The following is a 26,408-nucleotide window of genomic DNA, read 5'->3' as shown; positions in this document are numbered from 1 at the left end:
TAATTGCTATGATATCCCAGTCTCATGTTCCTAACCATGCCCTGAGTTCATCTGCCTTCCCTGTTAGGCCTCTTGCATTGAAATAAATGCAGTTTAATTTATTAGTCCTACCTTGTCCCTGCCTGCCCTGACTGTTTGACTCACTTCTGTTCTCAGCTGTACCCGTCTCAGATCGATCTCTTTCCTCACTATCTCCCTGGGTCCCACCCCCGCCACTTTACTCGTTTAAATCCTCCCAAGCAGGTCTAGCAAATTTCCCTGCCAATATATTAGTCCTCTTCCAATTTAGGTGCAATCCGTCCTTCTTGTACAGGTCACTTCTACCCCAAAAGAGATTCCAATGGTCCAAAAATGTGAATCCTTCTCCCATACACCAGCTCCTCAGCCCTGCATTCATCTGCTCTATCCTCCTATTCCTGCCCTCACTAGCTCGTAACACTGGGAGTAATCCAGATATTACTACCCTTGAGGACCTCCTTTTTAAATTCCTGCCTAACTCTCTGAAATCTCCCTTCAGAATCTCAACCTTTTCCCTTCCTGTATCATTGGTTCCAAAGTGGACAATGACCTCCTGCTGGCCCCTCTCCCCCATGAGAACATTCTACACCCTCTATGAGACATCCTTGATCCTGGCACCAGGGAAACAACACACCATTCTGCTTTTTCTCTGCTGGCCACAGAAACGTCTGTCTGTACCTCTGACTACAGAATCCCCTAACACAATTGATCTCTTGGAAGCCGACGTACTCCTCGTTGCATTAGAGTCAGTCTCCATATCAGAAACTTAGCTGTTTGTGCTATGTTCCCCTGAGAATCCATCACCCCCTACATTTTCCAAAACAGCATACCTGTTTGAAATGGGTATATCCACAAAAGATTCCTGCACTAGCTGCCTACCTCTCTTACCCTTCCTGGAGTTAACCCATCTATGTGACTGTATCTGAGACTTTCCCCTCTTCCTATAACTGCTATCCATCACACACTGTTGCTGTTGCAAATTCCTCATCGCTTCTATCTGTCTCTCCAACCGATCCACTCGATCTGATAAGATTCACATCCAACAGCATTTATGGCAGATATAATCCGCAATAAACCTTAAACTCTCTTTAAACTCACATCTGACAAGAAGTACATATCACTGCAAAGGCCATTTTTGCTCCTTCACAATCTACAGACCCAGAAGATGATACCGTCTTATTCCTCTACAAACACTGCCCCAGGTTAAATGAGTAGCTATGGCTTATATTTTAAGTTTAATCAAGAGACTTATCTCCAAAAACATATACTCAAGAAAGAATCCACTATACTCACTACTGTCGCCTTTCTCTTGGACAGACTTAAAACAACAAATAACTTATCTGATTCTGTGCTGTGAACTTCGCCCAACAGTTCCTCCAAGATTAGTTGTGAATTTCACTGTTTGTTAATTTTCCCAGATGCACTCCGATGTCCAGCGATACACGAAATCAATCAGCAAAGGTGGAAACTGTGCAGGTTCTCTCTCTGTCTCTCTCTCCTGCACTGTCCTCACCATGTGCTTCCTTTGTCTGCTCTTCTCCCTTTTAAAACTGCTGTTGTTTTCATGTAATAATTGCCAATAGTACTGCAAACGTGGCAGATAGCTTACCGTCTGCACAACAAACATTACAGGCAACCAAACTTTAATATTCCTCTTTAATATTTTTGACTGGACTTTTCAGCCAGTGGCTCTTAAATAGTTTTTGAAAGCCAATTGTACTTTCATACTGCTGAGACTGATTAACTGGAGCACTGGATGAGCTAAAGAAATGTAGCATGTCAATGTGACACGACTTCTTAGTCTTTTGATGCATTGTATTAAGGCTATTGTGTGGAAGGGTATTTTCTTTTTGCTTGGACAGGTAAGTCTAAAACTTCATACCTGATGCTGCACATGAGCATATTGTTGCTGAATTGGAACTGAAGTGCACTGCACTGTACATTTATATTAGATAGATAGCATTGCAAGAGTGTGTAAACTGAATAAGAGACACAATTTTGAGACTGCAATAAAGAAAAGTAACTGAAATGTAAGGAAAGATGTTATGTGCAATATATAGTCAGTCTTCTCTGCTTTATTGTATACGTCTGCTTTGACAGATTATATGTGGGTGTAAATCTATCCAGCAGAAGAACATCTGCTGTCAAAAAGCATGGACAACAGACATTCGGGACATCAATGGTTTAGATTATCTTTGTCTCAGAGTTGAAAATCAAACACTCTGACCTGTTACATTTGGAAAAGCTATAGAAAACAATTTAAAAAGCAGGACAATGCTGCACAAAATATTTGAGTTTGAAATTTCTTTATTGTCACTGACTAGAGCAATATAGATTTATAAATAGATTTATAAATTAAATTTATAAAATAAATCTAATCAGAATTTCTGAGCTGGAAAGGAGTAGCAGGATACAGTGAAAGCTAAGTAAAGGAGAATGTACCAAGAATGTACCATTATCTCACGGCAGCTAAAAAAAATGTAATTAAAAAAAATTCTTGCAGCCTAGTCGGCAATGTGGAACGTGTACACCCCTCTTCTAAAGAATAGCATTTGTCTCCTCATGTGCACAGGCAGATCTGAAGGGTCTCTAGTCCTGCCTGTAGCACTGCTGAGTGCTTGCTTCCAGGCACCTTAAATAAGTCCCTGATGATGTTAGAATCAGGAGGCTAACTGGTCTACTGGATTGTGCCGACAAAACAGTTTCCACTGTATCTTCAAGATATATGGAACAATAAAATCATTCATTCATTAATTAGGCTCTTAGTGGCTGCCGCCATCTGCAGGTAGATAGCCCAGCCAATTATAACTGTTTGTCCACTTATATGTTTAATATATTGTAACATTATATTCCTTTCTTAAGGTTTTCAGCCAATTCTAGCTGAAACTAGAATCACATAATCAATAACCTTTATAGGAAAAGTAGAAACATCTAAAGCATTTTATAATGCAGCAGATCCAGTGACAAAAGACCAGCTGCTTAATATAAAACAGTCCAGTATTTATATAACCGTTGCTTGGACAGCTGCCAGGACCAAGGTTAAATGGCAATATTTCAGCCCTTCCACGTGATCACCTACTGGGATATAGCTGTTGAAATTGCTTTGCTGAGCAGAAGTGCCATGCCTAACTATTATTTAGTAAGCAAGACGCAGACATGTTTATGTTAGCTGATCATACCTCCACAAGAATGAATCAGAGACAGAATCCCTTCATCAGTTTCAGCCCCATTCAAGCCAACATTAAATTGCAGTTGGGGTCTGATGCTACCAATCTCATTATTTAAAGAAGGAATCCTACAGCTTTAACCAGATGTTTTTACTCCTTATCCATAAGATCAAGTTAAGATATAAGATGATGATATCAGGACATAGATGTTAGCCACCTGGCCAACTTTAACTGCAACCTTTGGATGGATAGAGTTAAAATTGCCCATTACAAATATGCAGTACTTCCCATGTCTCCATAATATAAGCTTCTATCATCAAATGTTTCCTTAACAGAGACATATCTTTGACCCATTCGTGTTTGGCCAAGTAATATATTACTAATTTTGTAGAAATCATATTTCTGACGCAGTTTACACAAAATCTCATTTTTGGGGGTTTTCCAGATGTACTTACAGTTGGGAGTCTTTATAACAGAAGTAGTCCAGTAAAACCATTCAGGCAGCAGTAGTGAGGATAGTTGCTGAAACCATTCCCCTTTTTATGGCAATTGTCACCATATTCCTTACTTAAAGGTCCCAAAGCCACTTTGACAGAGAGTGACAGAATGTAATGGTGGAAGTTATAGTTACCAGGTGGATGAGGGGTAGGATATAAGGTGGGTGTGGTGGTAGAATGGAACATGGGTTTTTGAGTCTGGTGGCAGGTGGATGGGAGGGGTCAGGTAGGTTGGCAGATTGGTGAAAGTATCTACATGTCAGATATTTGAGGAATGTAGGATTTCAGGATATCAATTGGCTGTGGGGCTAGCAGGTAGGGTGCTCAGGTATAGGAATACAAAGTGTTCAGACAGCTGAAGGAATGGGGTGTCAGGTTGATAGGTAAAAGGATGGCAGATGAGTGAGATGGTAGGGTGCCAAGAGACAAAGACATGCAGATGGCAGATATATGGGTGAGACAGTAGTGTAAATCATTGTGGACAGGTAGTACATTGATGTCCAAGGTTAGTCAGGCATCCCTGGCATGGATAGTTGGGTTCTTTGAGAGCGGGAGGGGCACAGTCTGTTGTCTGTTGGGTGGAAGAGACCTTGAGGGTGGTTGGAGGGAGCAGCGGAGAAGGTGGAAGATGGGAGTGCAGAGGTTGGTGTGAGGGAGAATGCCTGTGAGTCTGGTTGTGTTTCTATGGGGATTTGAGAGTGATTGGGTGTCTGTGTGGATGGTTGGATGACTGTGGAGGAGGCAGGTGAGGGGGGCCCAGGGGGAACTCTATGGGGAATGAGGCCTGATGGAGAAGATGTCTGGATATGAAAGTGGAAGTTGACTGTCCACTGAGATTTGTCAGGATGTTGGCGGTGAATAGAGATTTGGGGTTGTCAGATGTACAGTTAATCAAGAGTTAACACAGGTTTAAATCCCTCTAACCTTTCCTGGCTATCTATTAAGTAAGTCAGAACTCTATGAAGTCTGAGGGTTTTGGTAAGTTCCAGACACCAAGTAATTACTCCATTGTAAGTTTCAACTCCTTGGGCAATTATCATGTAGCCAGTGAATTGGGATGTCCAAGAGATCCCGTTACTCATTTTTCAGGCTACGTCTAGTCTATAACTATCTAGAAACTGGAAAATCATTGTGCTTATTAAGTTGGTGTGGCTTGTAATCACTCACAGTTAATACATTCAAAACACAGTTAACATATACCTGTCTACCTCTTGTTTACTAAATGATAAGTTCGGCATGGCACTTCCACTCAGCAAAGCAATTTCTAACAACTATCTCCCAATAGGTGATCAGCATGGTAGGGATGAAATACTACTATTTAACCTTAATCTTGGCAGCTTTCCAAGAAGCTGTTATATAAATACTGGACTGTTTTGTATTATGCAGTTGGCCTTTTGTCACTGGGTCCATTGTATTGTAAAATGCTTTTGTTGTTTGTGCTTTTCTGTAAAGGCCATTGATTACATGGTTCTGCCTTCGGCTAGAGTTGGCCGAAAATGTAACAGAAGGAACAGAATGGTAGAATGTGCCAAACAAGTAAATAAACAAATGCATTTATATTTACTGAACAGTCATCATTATAATTGACAAAGCATGACAAATGGGTTAAAACATGTTCTCATAAATTTCAAGCTATTCTGCAGTTAATTCAAACAAAGGTAATTGGTAATGAAAGTAGTTTGGTGTTAGTGAATCAGCAACTCCTTTCAGAGACCATGATAGAAACAATGTTCTTAGAATCCCTAAAATGTGGGAAGAGGCCATTTGGCCCATTGAATCTGCACTGATCCTCTGCAGAACATCCTATCCAAACCCAAACCCCCACCCTATCACCATTACCCCACATTATCTATGGCTAATCCATTTACCTGCACATCCCTAGACAACACATGGCAAATTTAGCATGGCCAATCCAATTAACCTACACATCATTGAACTGTGGGAGGAAGCCAGAGCTTTGACGCAAACACATGCAGACATGGGGAGAATGTGCAATCTCCACACAGCCAGTCACCCGAGTGTGGAATTGAATCCAGTGCTGAGGCAGCAGTACTAGCACTGAGCCATTGTGGTGATATAGTAACAACCATGTTTGTATCACATTCACACATCCATGATTTAACAGGCATTTTTGACACATTGTCAAATAGGTTATAATCTCACGGATTCTCAAAGATCAGTGTCTGATGATGTCAATCAGGCCCCAGTATCATTACAATGCCTTTGCCTCGCAACTAAAAATGGGTAACAAATGAAAGCAGCAGAACTATAAGCAAGCCAGTTGTATAAACTGATTTTATCTTCTTTTAAGCTTTTCATTTGAGCCATGAATGCTGGGCCACGACTACATGGAATTCAAGGGCCTCTCCTGAGCCAGCTTCCTTCCTCCACAACTTCATTAATTATGATCACACCCAGTAACCTTGATATTCTCAGCTGACTGTCAGAAACTGTTCTCCAGGCCATCTGGTAATACCTTATTCGTGCTCACCACATTTTCAGATTTCCTTGTCAATATGGATGAATTCAGGGAGGAGTCATTCCCTCAAAAAGGAGAATGAGGACCAAGAGGGAAAAGAATCTGGTCTGAACCATGGAGTCTTGATTTCGTTAGTGGCCCTTCTCGGGTTAAAAGGCTACTTGATACACCGCGAAGCCTGATTATTATGTAGTTTTAATTCTTGTCTAAATCAATAAAAAATTAAATTATGTTGTTAAGCAAAACAGGTACAGGTTTCTAAGCACATTTTGCAGAAAGTATCATAACGTAAATGTTCAGTTTTCAATTCTTTCCATTATATTCAAGCATTTCTAGCAATACTGAAAAAACTCTATTTGAGCTGATTTATACAATATTAAATATAATATTCCAAATGCAGTAAAGGAAACAGTCTATGTTTCTCATCTCAAATTTATGCAGAAATAAATTTATTTTGGCATTGAAAGACTTATTTTCTGCTTCAGGCTGAGATTTGTTTTTTTTCTGCCTCACTGCTGGTGCAAAGCTAGCCAGCAGCATACAGAGCTGACTGCACCCGATTTTCAGCTCATTTAAATAATTATTCCTTGCTGTCTGCGGCTTTGGTCTGATGCCTGTCTAATGAGAGAAGTGGAAATACTGAGGTGCAAGTCCAATTTAAAGAGATATCTGCGCTGAAAGCCAGTGGGCGCATAGTGTATTTTTTTTAAAAATGCTCCAAAATTAATTTGTTTGTCTAACTTCCATACAGTTGGAAGAAATGAGGAATTGGGATAGAAATGTCAGCAACAATCAATTGAACTGAAACACAAAGCAGCATCTTAATAAGGTGTCAATAACTTGGGCTAAGGTGAGATGTATGGTAGAATCGGGCAAGAAGTCTGGCAAAGTCATCAAGGTCATGTCACTCCATCTTCTATGCTTTTCTCGAGTGGTGTGGAAAGATTCTTACTAGGCAAAGAAAACTGCCAATTGACAAGACTTAACATTTGTTAAACATGTTGTTAACACCACAATCCATTTCATTAATATTCACAAAACAGAAGTTGCTGGAAAAACTCAGCAGATCTGACAGCATCTGTGAAGAGATATTAAAGTTAACATTTCAAGTCTGGTGACTCTTCCTCACAACTGCTTCCCAGATCTGTTGAGCTTTTCCTTCAGTTTTTGTTTCTGATTTACAGCATCCACTGTTCTTTTGGTTTTTATTAATATTCAACCTCCCAACTTCTAACTTTTTGGCATTTTATATAACTTAAAACTCAAATTCTATCTTAACTTGCTCATTTGAGACTTTCACTACAATGGCAACAGGAGACAGCCTACTACAGTAATTCAGTAAACATTATTCATTTTATAAATAATACCTATTAGAGCAGGGCAGCAAGTTACTTCAGCTCTCATTTTCTGGGTCAGCCAAGATGTGGAGTTGCCAGTATTGGACAAAGTTAAAAAAACACACAACATCAGGTTCTAGTCCAACAAGTTTTTTTGGAAGTACTAGCTTTCGGAGTGCTGCTCCTTCATCAGGTAGCTGCATCAGACAGCTACCTGATGAAGGAGCAGCGCTCCAAAAGCTAGTATTTTTAAATAAACTTCTTGGACTATAACCCGGTGTTGTGTGAGTTTTAACTTTCTGGGTCAGGTTATAGCACAGGTCTACACTTGGTTTCTCAATCTCTCTCCAGTGCCTCAAGGATCTTCCATTCCCTATTGGAAGCACGATAACTTCATGCATTTTGAAGCACTTGTTTGTTATTGTATGCTTTTGATTATTAACTCTTTCCAAGCCGTAATCCACAGCATGCTCAATTACATCATTACATTCTGATTGGCTTAGACTAAGTGAGACCTATTGCTAATTGATTTAGGAAACAAAGCAGAAATTGCTGGAGAAACTTAGCAGGTCTGGTAGAACGCTGATGAAGAGTCATTTGACTCAAAATGTCTGCTTTCTTCTCACAAATGCTGCCAGACATGCTGAGTGTCTCCAGCAATTTCTGTTTTTGTTTCAGATCTCCAGCATCTGCAATTCTTGGTTTAATTTTGGTTTGAGGGACACACGATCAATCTCTTTTATGGTAATGGCGATTTGTTTGATATCATTTCCCACTATCTCCTGACTGGTTATTTAAATTTTCAGTTATCTGCAAGTCCGTCCTCTTCATTAAATTTTAGTTGTGGTCACAGCACTAAGATAAATATCCTTTGCCTCTTTGTTAAAGAAAGAGGGAGGCATGTTTAATCAGAACCCAAAGATTAATAACCTTGAGCTCAAATCGCAATGTTGCCTAATTGGTGAACTTCCCATTAGTTAGACATCTACTTTTCAGTGATATTTTGCTTTTCTCTGATTTTGCTTCTGTGGTTTTGAATGCTTGGAAACAGATTACAGAAATCAGGAAGTATACTAATTTCGACAAATAAATATGTTGCTTCAAACTTAAATACATTATTACAAAGTTAAATGTAGTAAAGAAAATTATATTTAATATTTTGCTGTACTTCTAATATACCAGTATGAATATCAGTACACCACTGTGGTTATGATTTTTTGATAAGGGCTAACAAGTTGAGAGCATATCATCCAAGTCTGGATCTGAAACTAAACAGATATCTCCCCAGTCTTACAGCTGTAACTCTAAATGTTAGGTTATTGTCTTCACTCTGTTCACAATCCCATGGAGTATTTCTTTGTCAAATGAAACCAAGCAAAATCACATGTTGCTAAAGTGAAAAGTCTACATTGGCAATGGATAAGAAGAATTCTATATTAGATTAACCAATAAATATTACTTTGATTATGTTATTATAACTAAATTCAGTGAAGCATAAAATGGTCGTTTCCCTATAAAATCCAAATTGATTTCCATTTCCCAATCACACTCTCATGTTACCATATAAATTTGTAAGGAAAACAGAATATCAGCGTGCTGCATGCTTAAAGTCATCTCTATGATGTATGCAACAGCTCAGAATACCAGTATATATGGGCACCAGCCTCCCTCTCTCCTTCTCCATGGGCATTGGTTTCTGACACCTGTCTCTCCATCTGACCATCTTGGCACTTCTATTATTAACTGGCAGTGTGAACTAGAAGCACAAACTTGCATTGGAGGGTGCACCATTAAAAAGCATTGAAACACTGCAGTGGAGACACTGCATACCAGGACAGACTGGATTAGGTTGCATCCCAGAGATGCTCATTTGCCCTCCCATTACTTGCTCATTTAGCACTATTTGCTTGCTCATAGCACCACTGCCTTCCTTGAACTAGTGTGCCAATTAGCACAGTCACATAGCCAGACAGCATGTCTGCTCAGCAGTCCTCAGTCTAGGTGATGCACATCTTGCTATACATTAATCTCGCACCTGCTTCATTTGCCAATTGCTAATACAACAAATACATTACATGTGTTGCAAGCAGGCAGCCAAGTACCCAACTCTAAGGAGAATAATCCTCGATTAATTCCACAGAGGCACCGTCAGTCAGGCTTCCCAGCACAGTAAGTCAAGGCTAGCATCCCATTCTATTCCAGGTGATTGGTCACAGTATATGGGAGTTCTTGGTCAGGAGTTTCAATACAGCTGAAAACAAAAATGCTGGCTATCATAGCAGGTTAGGCAGCATCCATGGAGAGAACGCAAGCTAATGTTTTGAGTCTAGATGATTCTTCATCAGAGCTGAAGTGAAGTGTGGAGGGGCAGTATTTATGCAAAAGTGGGAGGAAGGGTGAGTTGGAGTGTTGGAGGAGAAAGGACGTGGATAGTTCAGAATAAATGATGGGTATGTGAGAATTGCAGAACAATGGTGTGTCTATAACTGCCAGACTGGAAAGAACAAACAGTCCCACTGGGGTGGGGATTGGGACAGAAGATGGCAGAGAATGTAATGAACAAATCTAAAAGAAAGGGCAAAATGGGTTCACAATTTGAAGGTGTTGAACTCAATATTGAGACCAGATGGTTGTAAAGTGCCTAGTCTGAAGGTGAGAAGTTGCTCCTCCAGTTTGTGATGTGATTCGCTGGATCATTGTAGCATACTGAGGACAGAGAAATGTGCATACGAGCAGGACGCTGTGTCAAAATGACCAACTATGGGAAAGTCGGGGTCATGCTTGTGCAAATACTGGAGTGTTCTGCAAAGCGGTCACCCAGTCTACTTTTGGTTTTCCCAGTGTAGAGTAGGCCACATTGGGAGCAGCAAATATAATACACAAGATTGGAAGAAGTACAGATGAAATGCTGCTTCACCTGAAAAGGCTGTTTGGGTCCTTGGGTGGTGAGCAGGAAGAAAGTGGAAGACCAGGTGTTGCACCTTCTGTTACTTGGGAAGGTGCAGTGGGAAGGTTGGGAAGTGTTGGTGATTGAGGAATGGACTAGAATATCCTGGAGGGAATAATCCCTGTGAAATGCAGATGGGGGAATGTGGGGGAAAGGTGTGTTTGGTGGTGACATTCTGCTTGAGTTGTCTGAAATGGTGGAGAATAATCCTTGAATATGGAGGCTGGTGGGATAAAAAATGAGGACAAGGGGGACCCAATCATGCTGTTGTGAGTGATGGGAAGGGGCAAGGTCTGATGTGGTTGAGTGCCCTGTCAATTATATTGGGTGGGAAACCAGTTATGGAAGAAGGAAGTCATGTCAGCAGTGCTATTTTGGATGGTGGCATCATCTGAACAGATGAGATGTAGATGAAGGAACTGGGAGAATTTGGTGGGAAAAGATGTAGTGAAGGTAGCTATGGGAGTCAGTGGTTTTGTAGTTGATGGCAGTGGATAGTTTATTCCCCGAAATGGAGTCAGAGAGTTCAAGGAAAGGAAGGAAAGTGTCAAATATAGACAATGTACAAGTTATAAAGAGGTAGAGATTGGGTGTTGTAATGCTGCAGTGAACCACAGCGAAAACTGGAGCTGAGGATCCAAAAACTCGGAGTTCAACAACTTGGGAAATTGATAAGGGTTGAAAGCTTGGAGTTCAACAACTCCGGAAATCAACGAGGGTTAAGAGATCGGAGTTTTTTTACAACACCGGAAATCAGTGAGGGTTGAGAGATTGGAGTTCAACATTCCTCTGAGTTCGGCAATTTTTGGAAACTGCCGCCCGCCAAAATAAAAGTCCCGGAGCCAAATAACCCTGGAAACCGCCGCCCATTTCAACAAAAGACTCAAAGTTAAAACAAAAACTTCGCCTAGGAGTCTAACAACTCCGGAAATTGCCGTCCACCAAAATAAACGACTTAAAGTTAAAAAATTTTGTTTCGGAGTCCAATGACCCCAGAAACCGCTGTCCGCCCAAATAAAAGTCCCGGAGCCAAACAGCCCTGAAATCGCTGAATAATCCTGGAAACTGCTGTCAGTAAGTATAAAAATCTCCCAACATCAGTTAATTTCTCCTCCCTTTTTATGCAGGATCCCCCAGACCCTATCCTTGCTAAGACCGATCCTTTTGGGCTGGACTTGAAAATAAACAGTGAGGGGTCAGGTCGGACACCACTTGAGTGAGAGGAAAACCAAATGCTATTAAAATACTTACGTCTGGCCAGCCGAATTCCTCTACACTCAATAATGAAGGACTCTAGGCTCTTACACCGCTGTTCACTACCCGTCTGTGCCGAACCACGAGTCGCGGTACCATATGTCTCATACAATGTCTCATCTTCAAATTAGGGACTTGACAACCTTCTGGGCACAATATTGAGTTCAACACCTTCAAAACTGTGAACCCATTCCATCCCTTTCTTTTAATTTTGTTTGTTACATTCTCTGAAAATGTGTTGCTGGAAAAGCGCAGCAGGTCAGGCAGCATCCAAGGAACAGGAGAATCGACGTTTTGGGCATGAGCCCTTCTTCATGAATGAGCCTCATTCCTGAAGAAGGGCTCATGCCCAAAACGTCGATTCTCCTGCTCTTTGGATGCTGCCTGACCTGCTGCGCTTTTCCAGCAACACATTTTCAGCTCTGATCTCCAGCACCTGCAGTCCTCACTTTCTCCTTGTTACATTCTCTGTCAATCTCTCTCCCCTTCCCCTACTCCAGTGGGACTCTGTTTTTTCCAGTCTGGCTGTTAGACATTATATTGTTCTGCCACTGTCACATTTTGATCACTTAATCTGAACTATCCAAATCCTTTCTCCTCCAGCATTCCAACTCACCCTTCCCACCAACACAATTGCATAAGTGCTGCCCCCTCCACACTTATTAGCTTGCTTTCTCTCCGTGGATGCTGTCTGACCTGCTGTGATCTCCAGCATTTTTATTTTTCCGTACAGATTTCAGTATCTGCAGTAATTTACCCCCACATTGGGTTCAATACGGCTAATGTGATAGAGCAGATGTTCAGCCATAGTCAGGGGCCTGGGCACGTCAATCCAGGAGTAAGTCACGGTCAGTCCATCAGATCCAGTCTCAGAAACTGAAGAGAAAAGGGAAAAGGAGTTGAGGTAGTGAGGTGGCTGTCATGAGTGTGAAATAATAGCTGCAGCTACTTCACTGTTTTTAGCATTTTAGTGTTCAGAATGGAAGGCTGCAGGCTCTTGTCAAGGGCACAGTGCAATCGTGAAGGGGGCCAGTTGGATTTTGAAAGAGGCAATACTCTAGATCGTGGCTGGGAAGGGTGTAATGAAGTACTGGGAGTGGGGTTGGGGTGGGGGGGGAGGGGCTTGCTGTTAATGGCCACTAACACACTGGCTTCAAGAGAGGAAATTTGAGGGGCAACACCAGGCATATGGCAGGCTCTGGGTAGGAAGGTACGCAAATGTAGGAATATTTTTCAATAGGTTGGGCAGAGACTCAGGGAAATGTGAATCCTATGGCGTTGATGGGATGGTCTACTGGGAAGAGGATGTAGCTATTTGGGAGCTGATTGATAATGCCAGGCTGAGGCTTGAGGCTTGAGGCTTGAAACAGCTGGCCACTCATCTTCCGTTGTGCTGGAAATTGGAGAGGGAAATAGCTGTGACCACACAGAGTGGACAGGGTAAGTGAATCAAGGTTGTAGTTTAGACCATTAAGAGGGCATTTTAAAGGGGAGCAACATCAGTCATGCAGCCCTAAACAATCGAATGCAATGGCCTGCTGGAAGCAATACTCCCTGGCTGTCCGACACCATTGCCCCCCATCCCTCCCAATTGTAGATAACAGCTCCCTGGCACAGCCAGCATTGGACATTCATTGGCAGCTACAGCTTTGAATCAAACATTAAAGATCATCATCCAGGACAGCTAAAAGTGTCACTGAGCCATATGTATATGTTGTTCCCACCTGATTGTAGTTGATACCGTAAGTTTTGTGTGCAAGCCTCAATCCATGAAGCCTCCTAGATGGCCATGATCTGCTGCCAGATGTGATACTATGCTGAGTATCTGCACAGAGAGGCTCAAAAGCAATTGCATGAAAGTTACAATCAACAACATTTATGTATAAATTCTTAAACCTATATTACTAAAGTGTCCAATATGTTTTTTCTTTCTCCTCCTCCCACTACCTCCACATGCACTCCATGGTTCCACAATTGGAGTGAAGAGAGCATGCTCTGATTTAGAGATTTGACTTTAGAGCATACCACTAGTCACTGATTGCCAGTCAAAAAAGCACTCATTTATCTCCACTCTTTGCTTCCTGTTACTTAACCAATCCACTATCCATGTAATACATTGCCTATAACGCCTTGCATCTTTACTTTATGCAGCAGCCTTTTCTGCGGCAGCGTGTCGAATGCCTTTTAGAAATATAGATACACCACACCTACTGGGTCCCCATTGTCCACCAATGCTTGAAATGTCTTCATAGATTTCCAGTAAATTAGTTAAGCATGACCTGTCCTTCATGAACCCATGCTATGTCTGTCCAATGGGACAATTCTATCTAGATATCTGGCTATTTCTTCCTTGAGAATAGACTCAAGCATTTTCCCCATTACAGAAGTTAAGCTAACCAGACTATAATTCCCCATCTTTTGTCTATCTCATTTTTAACAGTCACATTTGCTGTTTCCCAATCTCCCAGAACTGCCCTAGAGTCCAGTGAATTTTGGAAAATTACCACAAGTGAATTTGCTTTTTCTCCTGCCATCTCTTTCAGTACCCTGTGATGCATTCCATCAGAGCCAGGAAACCTGTCTACCTTTAGCTTCTTTAGCTTGCTCAGTATTACCCCTTTCATGATAATGATTGTTTCCTTCATCTTTGTCAATTACTGGCATGTTATTTGTGTCTTCCACTATGAAGACCGACAAAATACCTGTTCAATTCCTCATATCCCATTACTAAATATCCCTTCTCATCCTCTAAAAGACCAATGTTTACTTTAGCCACTCTTCTTCATTTCATATATTTACAGAAACTTTAGCTATCTGTCTTTATATTTTGAGCTAGTTTCTGATATGGGAGAGATGCTGGAACCTTTGTTTGTGTGGCTTAATACCATGTAAATACATGTTCCTTTGAGGAAATTGCAGATTGTTGAAATTTTAATCACTGCAGTACCTTTATTTCCAATGTTTTTAAATAATCTGAGCGATCATGTATTTAATATTTTAGTTTGCATACTTTACAGTTCAAGAATCATGCAACATTTCTTCAATACTACGAACAAAGTGTGTGTTTTAAATGCCTAGATTAAAATAAAAGTATGGATTGATCATATTGCTGTCTTGTTCAATTCTTCTTTATATATTTTGCTTCATGATTCTCTACTTAGATATAATGGAGAAATAGCTCAAGTAATTGAGAAAAATGTTTGCCTTGCCCTACATGTAATCAAATTGTAGGACTATTTTCATCAGTATGTTTGTCTTTTTTGTGAATAGGTTAGATTTTCTGAGGTCCAAATGCAAGAGCAGCGAGCCCACAATTTTCACAACAGATAAATGCTGTTGGCAAGAAAGGTAGCAAGACTCATTCCATACTGCACAGAGAAATTCATCACCAAAATTTGTTATGATTCTCGAAAATCACATCCACTATATTTCCTGTCATAATCAGCCTCATTGCTTTTCTTTTTAGTCATCCTTCTCCAAGTAATTTTCAATATTTGTTGTTAATGCTATAACTCAAACACATCCAACCTCCTTCATACTTCAATGTTCAAGGTCTTATTTTTACAAGCATGCAATACAATTGATATCCATTACACTTAGAGATTTTACAGCTCATCTCAACTTAATTTTACAGTTCCATGGAAACACCTTGAGGTTGTCAATACTTATTTTACAATAGCTGTCCTCCATTTAACTTCCTCATTGCTTTTTCAATCACATGTTTTTTAGATTATTTACAAATCTAACTTTCATCACCTGGCTCAATTCCATATGATTCATCCGAAGGTAAGTTTTTGGGTGCTTCCCTTTTCCAGTGTCTAACGTGGATTTAGCTTCAAGGGACTTATTAAAAACACCTACCTGATTTACAGTCACCTATTATTCTCTCTTTCATTACCTTCAATCAGTGTTAGCCTACCTTACAGTGTTTCTCAATTTTCTGTGGAATTTTCAATATATCTAGATTGTTTTTCAGAATTAATTCAGAGTATATGTTGACAATGCATGCTGATTCTCTTCTAATAAGAGTTCTCTATTTGATGGAGACAAGTGTCCTGGCCAGTCATATAACTAGGATAGTAGATAGTAAATATGAGGATGGTAAGTTCAGTTAAGGTTAAATTTATAAGGCTGAAGAATCAAGGTTTCTTTGTAGAGCAGCAATTTGGACAAATTTTGGTTGGCTGTATTGGGAAGGGACAGATTTTATAGACAATTAACTATGCAAAGTTAAGTATAACATTGGTTTAATATATTGGTCAATAATACCAAAAAATAAGTAAATGTGTGATTGGAAAGTTATTGCAAATGAGCAAAGAGTGGCTTAAGAAATTGATAAAGACAGAGAAAATAAACTCTGAGAGTATACCAGCAAGAATAAGAAGAACAATTTTTAAAATCTTCTGCAATAATGGGAAATGGAAGAGGTTAGCAAAAGTAAATGAGGGTCTTACAGAGGTAGAGATTAGAAAAGATTTTGTGAGGAGCAAAGAAACATCAGGTGTTGAAGAAGCACATTCAGCTAGGAAGGCAATACCAGTGGCAGAATGGCCAGCAATTTCCCACTTCCAGCGGTCAAAGCTTATTTACAGCTTGCATTTTCCTCTGGGCCATTTTGGTACAAACTGCCTGAGGGTGGAAGGGTGACAGTTGCCCACCCACAAACCAGTGGATAACCATTTAAGGCCATGAAAACATTCATTAAGATCGTATCTTAACCAAGGCAGAAGTAGACCACATAGTCCATTGAGCCTGTTGCCCCACTCCATATGATCATGTCTTTTTTGGCCTTTACTCCACTTTTTTGTTTTGCCTCCATAACCTTTGACGTCTTTGTCAATCAAAAAAATTCTTTAACTCAGCATTTAAAATATTTAATAACCCAGTTTCCATTACTCTGTGCAGAAGAGAATACCAATGGTTAATTCCACTGAGATTAGAAATTCTTTATCATCTCCATCCTCAATTGGAGAACTCCATTTTGTTGAATCATGGCATTAGTTCTAGATTTCTAACGAGAGGAAACATATGGCCTGCATATACCCTGTCAAGTCTCCTCAGAATAAGATGGAGGACAGGAAGGCTGTAACAGGCTACTCCATTTTGAGGTATTTTAGATGTTGGAGGTGATTTCTTTGAATTCCAGAGCAGCAATTACTGTTTTATATGCTGTTGTATTGTTTTGGAACTTTGGAGAAAAAAAAACCAAAACAATGACACTCTTAAAAAGGAGAGGGACAAACAAAGTCAGCACATGGTCAAGTCAGTGCAGGGGAGAAAGAGAGAGAAAGAAAGCCACACTGCTAACTGACATAGTCGTGAACCTGTGCAGTTACTGACTTTGTTATTGAATTCATGTATCGCTGGATGTTGGAGCGTGTCTAAGAAAATTAACAAACAGAGAAGGGAAAAAGATGAGATTCTGGAGGGAGAATTTAGAAAGTGAGGCAGGAATTTAAAAAGGAGGTCCTTGAGAGTAGTGATATCTGGATTACTCCCAGTGCCACGAGCTAGTGAGGATAGAAATAGGAGGATAAAGCAGATGAATGCATGGTTGAGGAGCTGGTGTATGAGAGAAGGATTCACATTTTTGGATCATTGGAATCTCTTCTGGCGTAAAAGTGACCTGTACAAGAAGAATGGATTGACCTGAATTGGAAAAGAGATTTACTAGAACTGTTCAGGAGGATTTAAACTATTAAGGTGGGCTGTGGGACCCAGGGAGATAGTGAGGAATGAGATCAACCTGAGACTGGTCCAGTTGAGAAAAGAAGCAAGTCAAACAGTCAGGGCAGACAGGGACAAAGCAGAGAACATGGTAGGACTGATAAATTAAACTGGATTTATTTCAATGCAAGAAGCCTAACAGGGAAGGCAGATGAATTCAGGGCATGGTTCGGAACATGGGACTGGGATATCATAGCAATTACAGAAACATGACTCAGGGATGGACGGGACTGGCAGCTTAATGTTCCAGGATATAAATGCTACAGGAAGGACAGAAAGGGAGGCAAGAGAAGAAGGGGAGTGGCATTTTTGATAAGGGATAGCATTACAGCTGTACCGAGGGAGGATATTCCTGGAAATATATCCAAGGAAGTTATTTGGGTGGAACTGAGAAATAAGAAAGAGATGATCATCTTATTGGGATTGTATTATAGACTCCCTAATAGTCAGTGGGAAATTGAGAAACAAATTTGTAAGGAGATCTCAGTTATGTGTAAGAATAATAGGATGGTTTTAGTTCGAGATTTTAACTTTCCAAACATAGACTGGAACTTCCATAGTGTTAAGGATTTGGATGGAGAAGAATTTGTTAAGTGTGTACAAGAAAAGTTTTTGATTCAGTATGTGGATATACCTACTAGAGAAGGTGCAAAACTTGACCTACTCTTGGGAAATAAGGCAGGGCAGGTGACTGTGGTGTCAGTGGGGGAGCACTTTGGGGCCAGTGACCATAATTCTATTAGTTTCAAAGTAGAGATGAAAAAGGATTGACCAGATCTAAAAGTTGAATTTCTAAATTGGAGGAAGGCCAATTTTGGCAGTATCAGGCAAGAACTTTCAAAAGCTGATTGGGGGCAGATGTTCACAGGTAAAGGGACGGCTGGAAAAAGGGAAGCCTTCAGAAATGAGAAAAGAAGAATCCAAAGACAATATGTTTCTGTTAAGGTGAAGGGAAAGGCTGGTAGTTGCAGGGAATGCTGGATGACTAAAGAAATTGAGGATTTGGTAAACAAAAAGAAGGAAGCTATGTTAGGTATAGTTAGGATAGATCGAGTGAATCCTCAGAAGAGTATAAAGGCAGTAGGAGTATACTTAAGAGGGAAATCAGGAGGTCAAAAAAGAGACATGAAATAGCTTTGGCAAATACGGTTAAGGAGAATCCAAGGGGTTTTTACAAATACATTAAGGACAAAAGGTAACTAAGGAGAGAATAGGGCTCCTCAAAGAACAGCAACGAGGCCTTTGTGTGGAGCCACAGGAAATGGAGGAGATACCAAGCGAGTATTTTCATCAGTATTGATTGTGGAGAAGGACATGGAAGATGTAAAATGTTGAAAATTAAATGGTGATAGCTTGAAAAATGTCCATATTACAGAGGAGGAAGTGCTGGATGTCTTGGAATGCATAAAAGTGGATAAATCCCCAGGACCTAATCTGGTGTACCCTCGAATTCTGTGGGAAGCTAGGGAGGTGATTGCTGGGCCCCTTGCTGAGATAATTGTATTGTCGATAGTCACAGGTGAGATGCTGGAAGACAGGAGGTTGGCTAACGTCGTGCCACAATTAAGAAAGGTGGTAAGGATAAGCCAGGGACCTATAGACTGGTGATCCTGACATTGTTGGTGGGCATGTTGTTCGAGGGAATCCTGAGGGACAGGATTTAGAAACGCAACGACTGCTTAGGGATAGTCAACATGGCTTTGTGCATGGGAAATCATGTCTCACGAACTTGATTGAGTTTTTTGAAGAAGTAACAAAGAGGATTGATGAGGGCAGAGTGGTAGATATTATCTATATGGACTTCAGTAAGGCATTCACAAAGTTCTCCGTGGGAGACTGGTTAGCAAGGTTAGATCTCATGGAATTCAGGGAGAACTAGCCATTTGGATACAGAACCTGCTCGAAGGTAGAAGGCAAAGAGTGGTGGTGGAAGGTTGTTTTTCAGACTGGATGCCTATGACAATGGTGTGCCACAAGGATCAGTGCTGAGTCCACTACTTTTCGACATTTATATAAATGATTTGGGTGTGAGCATAAGAGGTATGGTTAGTAAGTTTGCAGCTGACACCAAAATTGGAGGTGGACTAGACAACAAAGAAGGTTACCTCAGATTACAATGGGATCTTGATAAGATGGGCCAATGGGCTGAGAATTGACAGATGGAGTTTAATTTAGATAAATGCAAAGTCTGCATTTTGAGAAAGCAAATCTTAGCAGGACTTATACACTTAATAGTAAGTGTTGCTGAACAAAGAGATCTTGGAGTGCAGGTTCATAGCTCCTTAAAAGTAGAGTCGCAAGTAGACAGGATCGTGAAGAAGTCATTTGGTATGCTTTCCTTTATTGGTCAGAGTATTGAGTACAGGAACTAAGTGGTCATGTTGCGGCTGCACAGGACATTGATTAGGCCACTTTTGGAATATTATGTGCAATTCTGGTCTCCTTCTTATCAGAAGGAGGTTGTGAAACTTGAAAGGGTTCAGAAAAGATTTACAAGGATGTTGCCAGGTGTGGTGTAAAATTATGTCCCAATACATGTGTGAATCATAATGTAACACATGTATTGGGCCAAGCAGTGGAATGTGGTGAAACGGTTAAAAATTATGTCCCAATACATGTGTGAATCTAACCGGAATGGAGGTGTTGCTTAGTCCCGTGTGAATCTTATTACACACCTCCCCGTGTGAATCTTCTTATCTGTATGTAACCAGAATGGAATGTGTTTTTTAGCCTTGCTCTGCTGTTCACATGAATGTTTATATCTGGAAAAGAGTATATCAGCTGGAAAAGTCTCCAGTTCGGTGAGTCTGCTCCGGGGTTACGTTTAACCGCCGAGCGTGGGTTGTTGGCAACCGCTCTACGAGAACTGACGGCTCCCAGTTCCGGTAACATGTAGAGTGAGTATAAACCAGACCCGTTGTAAGTACGAGACCTGGTTGTGGCGACGCTGCGGGGAATAAAACACTTATATTCTAGCAGACTCGCCTCTTGGTCGTTTGTTCTGTGTCAGACTACTCTCCTACGAACCTGACCTTGAGAATTTTTTAAAACACCAGGGTTGGAGGATTTTAGCTACAGTGAGAGGATGAATAGGCTGGGGCTGTTTTCCCTGGAGTGTCGGAGGCTGAGGGTGACCTCATAGAGGTTTATAAAATCATGAGGGGCATGGATAGGATAAATAGACAAAGTCCATGAACGAGATGGACCGAAGAGTCTGTTTCTGTGCTGTGCATCTCTGTGACTCTTTGAATCTAAGATTATCTCTAATTCTCCTATATTCTGGTTAAGTATAAGGTCAACCTACTCAACCTCTCCTTATAAGACTCCTCGCAGGAATAACAAGCTATTTCAGAACTGATTGAATGCAATGTATTTCTCCTTTAGCGAGGAAACTAAAATTGTACATAATACTCCAGGTGCAAACTCAACACTTTCACCATGCCCCTGCAATATCTGCCAACATTCTAGTTTCCTTCCTAATTGCACTCAGACATTTTGTGATTCATGTAGAAGGGCACTAAGGTTCCTTTGTACCATCACTTCCTGCAGCATGTCTCCAGTAAAATAATATTCTCCTTTTCTATTTTTCCTACCAAAGTGTCAACCTCTCATTCTCCACAATATACTTAGTTTGTCAAATTTTTGCCCACTCAACTAATCCATCTATATACTTGTACAGTCTCTTTGTATTATCGTCACAACTTTCCTCCAAATGTAACTTTATACCATCAGCAAATATTGGATCCAATACAATCAGTCCCTTCATCCAAGTTAGTAGTATAGATCAAAAATAGTTGAGGCCCCAGCACTAATCCTGCAGATAGTTACAGTTTTCCAATTTTGAAGTGATCAGGTTATTCTAATTCTTTATTTTCTGTTCATTAGTTTTCTATCAAATATGTCACTCTGAAGACCATGACCTCTGGTGCAGTAATATTTTATCTGGCATTCAAATGCACTATTTTTCTCTATTTACATTTATTCTCCTGAAGTCCATATGGCCCTTTTCAAAGCAATAACATGCTAGCCATTGTTGCAAGAGGTTTAGAATGTTTAAGATTTAAAAAGTCTTGTTGCAATTATTTATTGCTCTGGTGCCTGCACCAAAGATTGTATGCAAGTTAGGTCTCCATGCCTCAGGAAGAGTATACTTGTCTTTGAGTTTTCGCAACAAGTGTCCCCTAGGCTGATTCCTGAGATGAGAAAGATTAATATAAGTGGGCTTATATTTTATGGAATTTTAAAGAATGAAATAGGAGTTCTTATTGAAATATATAATATTTTTATATAGCTTGACAGTAGATGCTGAACAGCTGCTTCCCCTAGCGAGAAAGTCCAGTTGTCAGGATAATGATATAGGCTATCAAGAATTGAAATGAGGAAGAGATTTTTCGTCAGTCTGGAATACAGGCAGAAAGGTAAAGTTGATACAGGCTTTCAGTCATAATGCAATGGTTCAAGAGAGCAGATCACCACTACCTTTTCAAGGGCAACAGGGGATGTGCAATAAATACTGGTCCAGACAGCGATGCCCACATCCCATGAATGAATAAAATAAAATTAACTTATTGAAGGCCAGGCAGGGTCAAGGAACTATTTAGCTGACACCTACTTTTCTTTTCATTCAATGTTTGTTTACTTTGATATGGTGCAATTTTAATGCTGTTGTTGTATCCAGTTTGCATCCTAAAATGTCTATTTTCTTCTGCCCTCCATAACCCCACCTTCAATTCCATTAATACGAATGGCATTCACTAATCTTTCACATTTTACTCTCTCTCTTTCTCTTTAGTTATAAAGTAGAGGTAAATTTCTGCTCCATTTCTTAATTGCGCACTCCATCACCTTCAAACTAGTTAACTCATTGTTCAATTTCTAAAACCAAATATTTATCATTACTTCCCAATTCAACATACATGTTATTCATTCTCAATTATTTTTATCAATTATTTTGTCCACTTATGTGTGGACTGTGCTCTCTACATTGAAAAAGTCTTTGTTTCTATTATGACAACAACATAAGGTAACAAAATATCAGAAGGTGCTCCATCATAGTTATCACACCAAGCTATGTAAGGATACTGAGGTCAAATAAAAAAAGCATAATCAAAAAGGTAGGTTTTAAGGATAGTCTTAAATGAGTAAAGTGCAGTACAGAGAGGTGTGGAGAGGAGAATGAGAAGCAGTATGGCTATGAACGTGGCAAATCCATGAGTAGAATTTCTGGGCTATTAATCATTTAATGGAGTTGTGTTACCTTCTGTTGACTATCTTTATTTATATTCAATGTAATTTCAACTGCATTTGGGAAACACAATTCTCCCTGGGTCAATAATCTTTTCCTCAGTGTGCATAGTCTTGCTGTAACAGATGCGAATATTAAAGGAATAAAACTGCAGTAACTCCACTGTAATATTAATCCTATAAGGTAAACACTTACCCAAGGAAAATTATGGTATATGATTTAATAAAATCATAGAATCCCTACAGTGTGGAAACAGGCGATTTGATTCAACAAGTCCCCACCAACATTTTGAAGAGTGACCCACCCAGATTCATTCCCCTACCCTATATTTACCTCTGACTAATGTACCTAATCTACACATCGCTGAACACTATGGGCAATTTAACATAGTCAATTCACCTAACTTGCACATCTTTGGATTGTGGGAGGAAATCGGAGCACCTGGAGGAAACCCACGCAGACTTGGGGAGAATTGCTGCAAAGCTATTCGAAACTCCTTTTACCAATCAATTGGAGAACTGAACTGCAAAGACCAGCAAGTTGCTTTGACAGTCACTTCTACAAAAAGAATTCTATAATCATTGATGCATTCTGAGGCATCAACTGAAAGCCTCTAATTCCAAAATTAGATGTCTGTCCAACTCCAGCAATGCCTGAATAAAATATAATTTGTCAATGGAACAAGATGAGTTATCAAGTGGGGAATGTGGCACAGTGTGGCTCAATGGTTAACACTGCTGCCTCACATGCCAGGGTCCTGGATTTAATTCCAGCCTCAGGCAATTATCTGTATGGAGTTTGCACATTCTCCCTGTATCTGCATGGGTTTCCTCCCACAGTCCAAAGACTAGGTGGATTGGCTGTGCTAAATTGCCTATAGTTGTCTAGGGATGTGTAGGTTAGCCATGGGAAATGCAGGGTTATTGGATAAGAGGGTGTGTCTGGTTGGGATCCTCTTTGGAGAGTTGGTGTGAACTCATTGGACCGAATGGCATGTTTCCACACTGTAGGGGTTCAATGAAATATATAGTGTGCATTGTGTTATGATATTCTGTTCATTTAGCTTGATCTTTACAGTATCATTAATATATGGGTAATGTGTTGAAGTATAAATTATGTAGTACAACTACTGGAACATCCCAAGTAATCAAGTAGGAAGATGTCCAAATGATTCACTCCCATAGGCAACCTTAAGTTATTTAATTCATTGCTATAACCAAGGAAGGAATGCCTTGATTTGTTTCCAGTTTCACGTCTCCACTGCTTTTATCAAATTTTAAATTTAACCTGATTTATGATATAGGTTTTAAACTATGTCTGTTTTTTTTGTTAGAATCAATTCAATTATGTTTCATTACTGAGCAAAGAATAATGGATCTATTACAAATAAAACTTAAACAAATATGCAAAATTATTGACAAAAAGGGATGTACCATGCAAAGATGGGTAGGACTTATATTCTAACATCCCAAACTTAATATGAGGAAAATACAGTTAAAAGTCAAATGATTATTGAACACCTCTACAGAATGCATCAAATAACAACCGCCAAAAAAACCGATTTCTTGGATTTTTCAGCAATCTCCTCCAGATGTTATGGATATTGTGAGTCACCAAATCTCATTAAAACTTCACAAGGGATCTTCATTTTTGATGATCTGGCTTGGAAAATACCTCTAAAACTACTCTGTCATGGACTTTCTCAAAAACTGCTCTTTTCTGGTAGTCAAATTTCTTTTCTTTGGTCTGCTCTCCTCTGGATTCTTGGAAACTGCACTCCAATAATTATTCACAGGCACAATTTTCTAAATAGAAAGCTTCACAAGTCACTACTGCCCCTGCGTGACCTGAACTCTATCCTGGCTCACTTGCCGACACCAAATACTGCTTGCATGTGCCTTTCATCCTTCCTCGGAGCTGCACTGAATTATTAAGCGCTCACATCTCCAAGGAACTTTTCAGAGTCCTGACACCAACACTTAGTTTCCTGCTAACTCCAAGAACTTCATAATGAGTTCTCAAAGCTTGGACTGGCTATTAGTGATTATTCCCACTGAGTCCTCACCTGCACAGAACTAGTTTAGTATACCTGTAGTTGTCTTTTCAGCAACGTGGCTCACCATATTCTACATAGAATATGCCACCATCCTTATCAGATTTCTTCTCCAACCAGCTGTGACTCTGGAACTATTCTTCAGTGACTCCTTAACCATTTTGAGTGACGTATTGAAAATCTTGCAAAGTACCCCACCCTAATGCTAGGCAGAAACAAATATGGCTATTAGCACTGACACTCAAATGCAGCAATCCCTTTGAACTGTCTGTTCCCTGATTGTAACCATATTTCTTGAATTACTGGGTCCTGCAGTACAAATTGATATAACAGAAGAGGATTTCATTATATCATTCTTGAGATGTGGGTATCACTGGCGAGGTCAGCATTTATTGTCCATCCATAGCTAGAAGTTGGTAATGAACCATCTTCTTGAACTACAGCAGTTTGTATCGTAAAGATACTCCCATCATGCTATTAAGCAGAGGTATCAGTTCTTTGATCCTCTAAGAAGGAAGTAAAAGCAACATGTGTGTACGTCATGATTGTGAGTTACATGAAGGGAATCTTGGGAATAATGGTGTTCTCCATGTGCCTACTGTGTTTGATAGGTTCTGTTGAAAAAGTGAGTGAGTGCAGTGCACAGTACATTCAGCCACAGTGCTCTAGTCGTAGATATTCAACCTAATGGATGAAATCCTTCAGATGCACTGTTTTGTCATGGATGGTGTTGAGTTACTTCAGTATTACAGCAGCACCCATCTAGGTAAATGCAATGCATGTTGTTACAGCCCTGAATTGAGGCTTTTATGAGATAGAATGGAGAGTATGGTGCTGGAAAAGCAGAGCAAGTCAGGCAGCATTCAAGGAGCAGGAGAATCAATGTTTCCAGCATAAGCCCTTCATCAGGAACATTCCTGGCTGCCTGGCCTGCTGTGCTTTTCCAGCACCACACTCTCGACTCTGAACTCCAGCATCTGCAGTCCTCATTTTCTCCTAGCTTATATGAGATAGTCCCAATATTCATGTAGGCCCAGAACATTAATTGTGGAAAATTATTGATTTTTGTATCATTGAATTCTTTCTTTCATTGGCAATGTTTGTTGTATGGCAGCTGTGTGGGACAAGTATTAATTACCACTTATTATCCTAAACATGATTGTCCAGATCCTACTACATGCAAATGAGATTGCTTTGTTTTCTGTGGAAGTTAAGGAAGGAAGGAATAGGCAATATAACTTTCAGGGCATCTCCTCAATTCATGAAGATCATGGTTGATCTTCAACCCACTTCACCATCTACCACATAACCCTTGACTCCTTTACAGTCCAAAAAGTTATTGATCTCAACTTTAAATATACTGAATGAATGAGCACCCACAGCCTTCAGAGGCAGAGAATTTCAAAAGTTCACAACTACCTGAATGAAGAAAATCAGGAATAGAGCTGAATCATAAGTAAATTTCTTTGTTTTCTATATCATCTTAAAGCCAACTGTTTCAGGATTGCAACACTACTCACTTTAAATGACATTAATAAAGTACCAGACACCTCAACTGAACTTTTGATTTTGTAGCACTCTCTTATGCAATCAAATATATAATATATGCACACTAGTAAATGTGAAACTCTTGTTCCAGTATTACATCAATTTTACAAGTTAAAATTAACAGCCAGTATGTGTT

At 40.0% G+C, this 26,408-nt stretch overlaps 1 protein-coding gene and 1 long non-coding RNA gene across 2 annotated transcripts in view; one reads left to right on the top strand and one right to left on the bottom strand.

Annotated features, from left to right (window-relative positions):
- Window positions 1-11,914, bottom strand: part of LOC122561218 — a 41,145-nt gene extending 29,231 nt beyond the window's left edge. Inside the window, exon 1 of the long non-coding RNA XR_006314947.1 lies at window positions 11,697-11,914. This is a non-coding gene — a long non-coding RNA (uncharacterized LOC122561218). The remainder of the gene's footprint in view (window positions 1-11,696) is intronic.
- LOC122561217 (GDNF family receptor alpha-1-like) overlaps window positions 1-26,408 on the top strand; it is a 203,574-nt gene that overhangs the window by 89,521 nt on the left and 87,645 nt on the right. The window lies entirely within an intron of this gene.

The sequence above is a fragment of the Chiloscyllium plagiosum genome, chromosome 22 (genome assembly GCF_004010195.1).
Source record: "Chiloscyllium plagiosum isolate BGI_BamShark_2017 chromosome 22, ASM401019v2, whole genome shotgun sequence".
Taxonomy (NCBI): domain Eukaryota; kingdom Metazoa; phylum Chordata; class Chondrichthyes; order Orectolobiformes; family Hemiscylliidae; genus Chiloscyllium; species Chiloscyllium plagiosum.
Note: the sequence above shows the minus strand (reverse complement) of the source record. Positions and strands in the feature narration are given on the sequence as shown.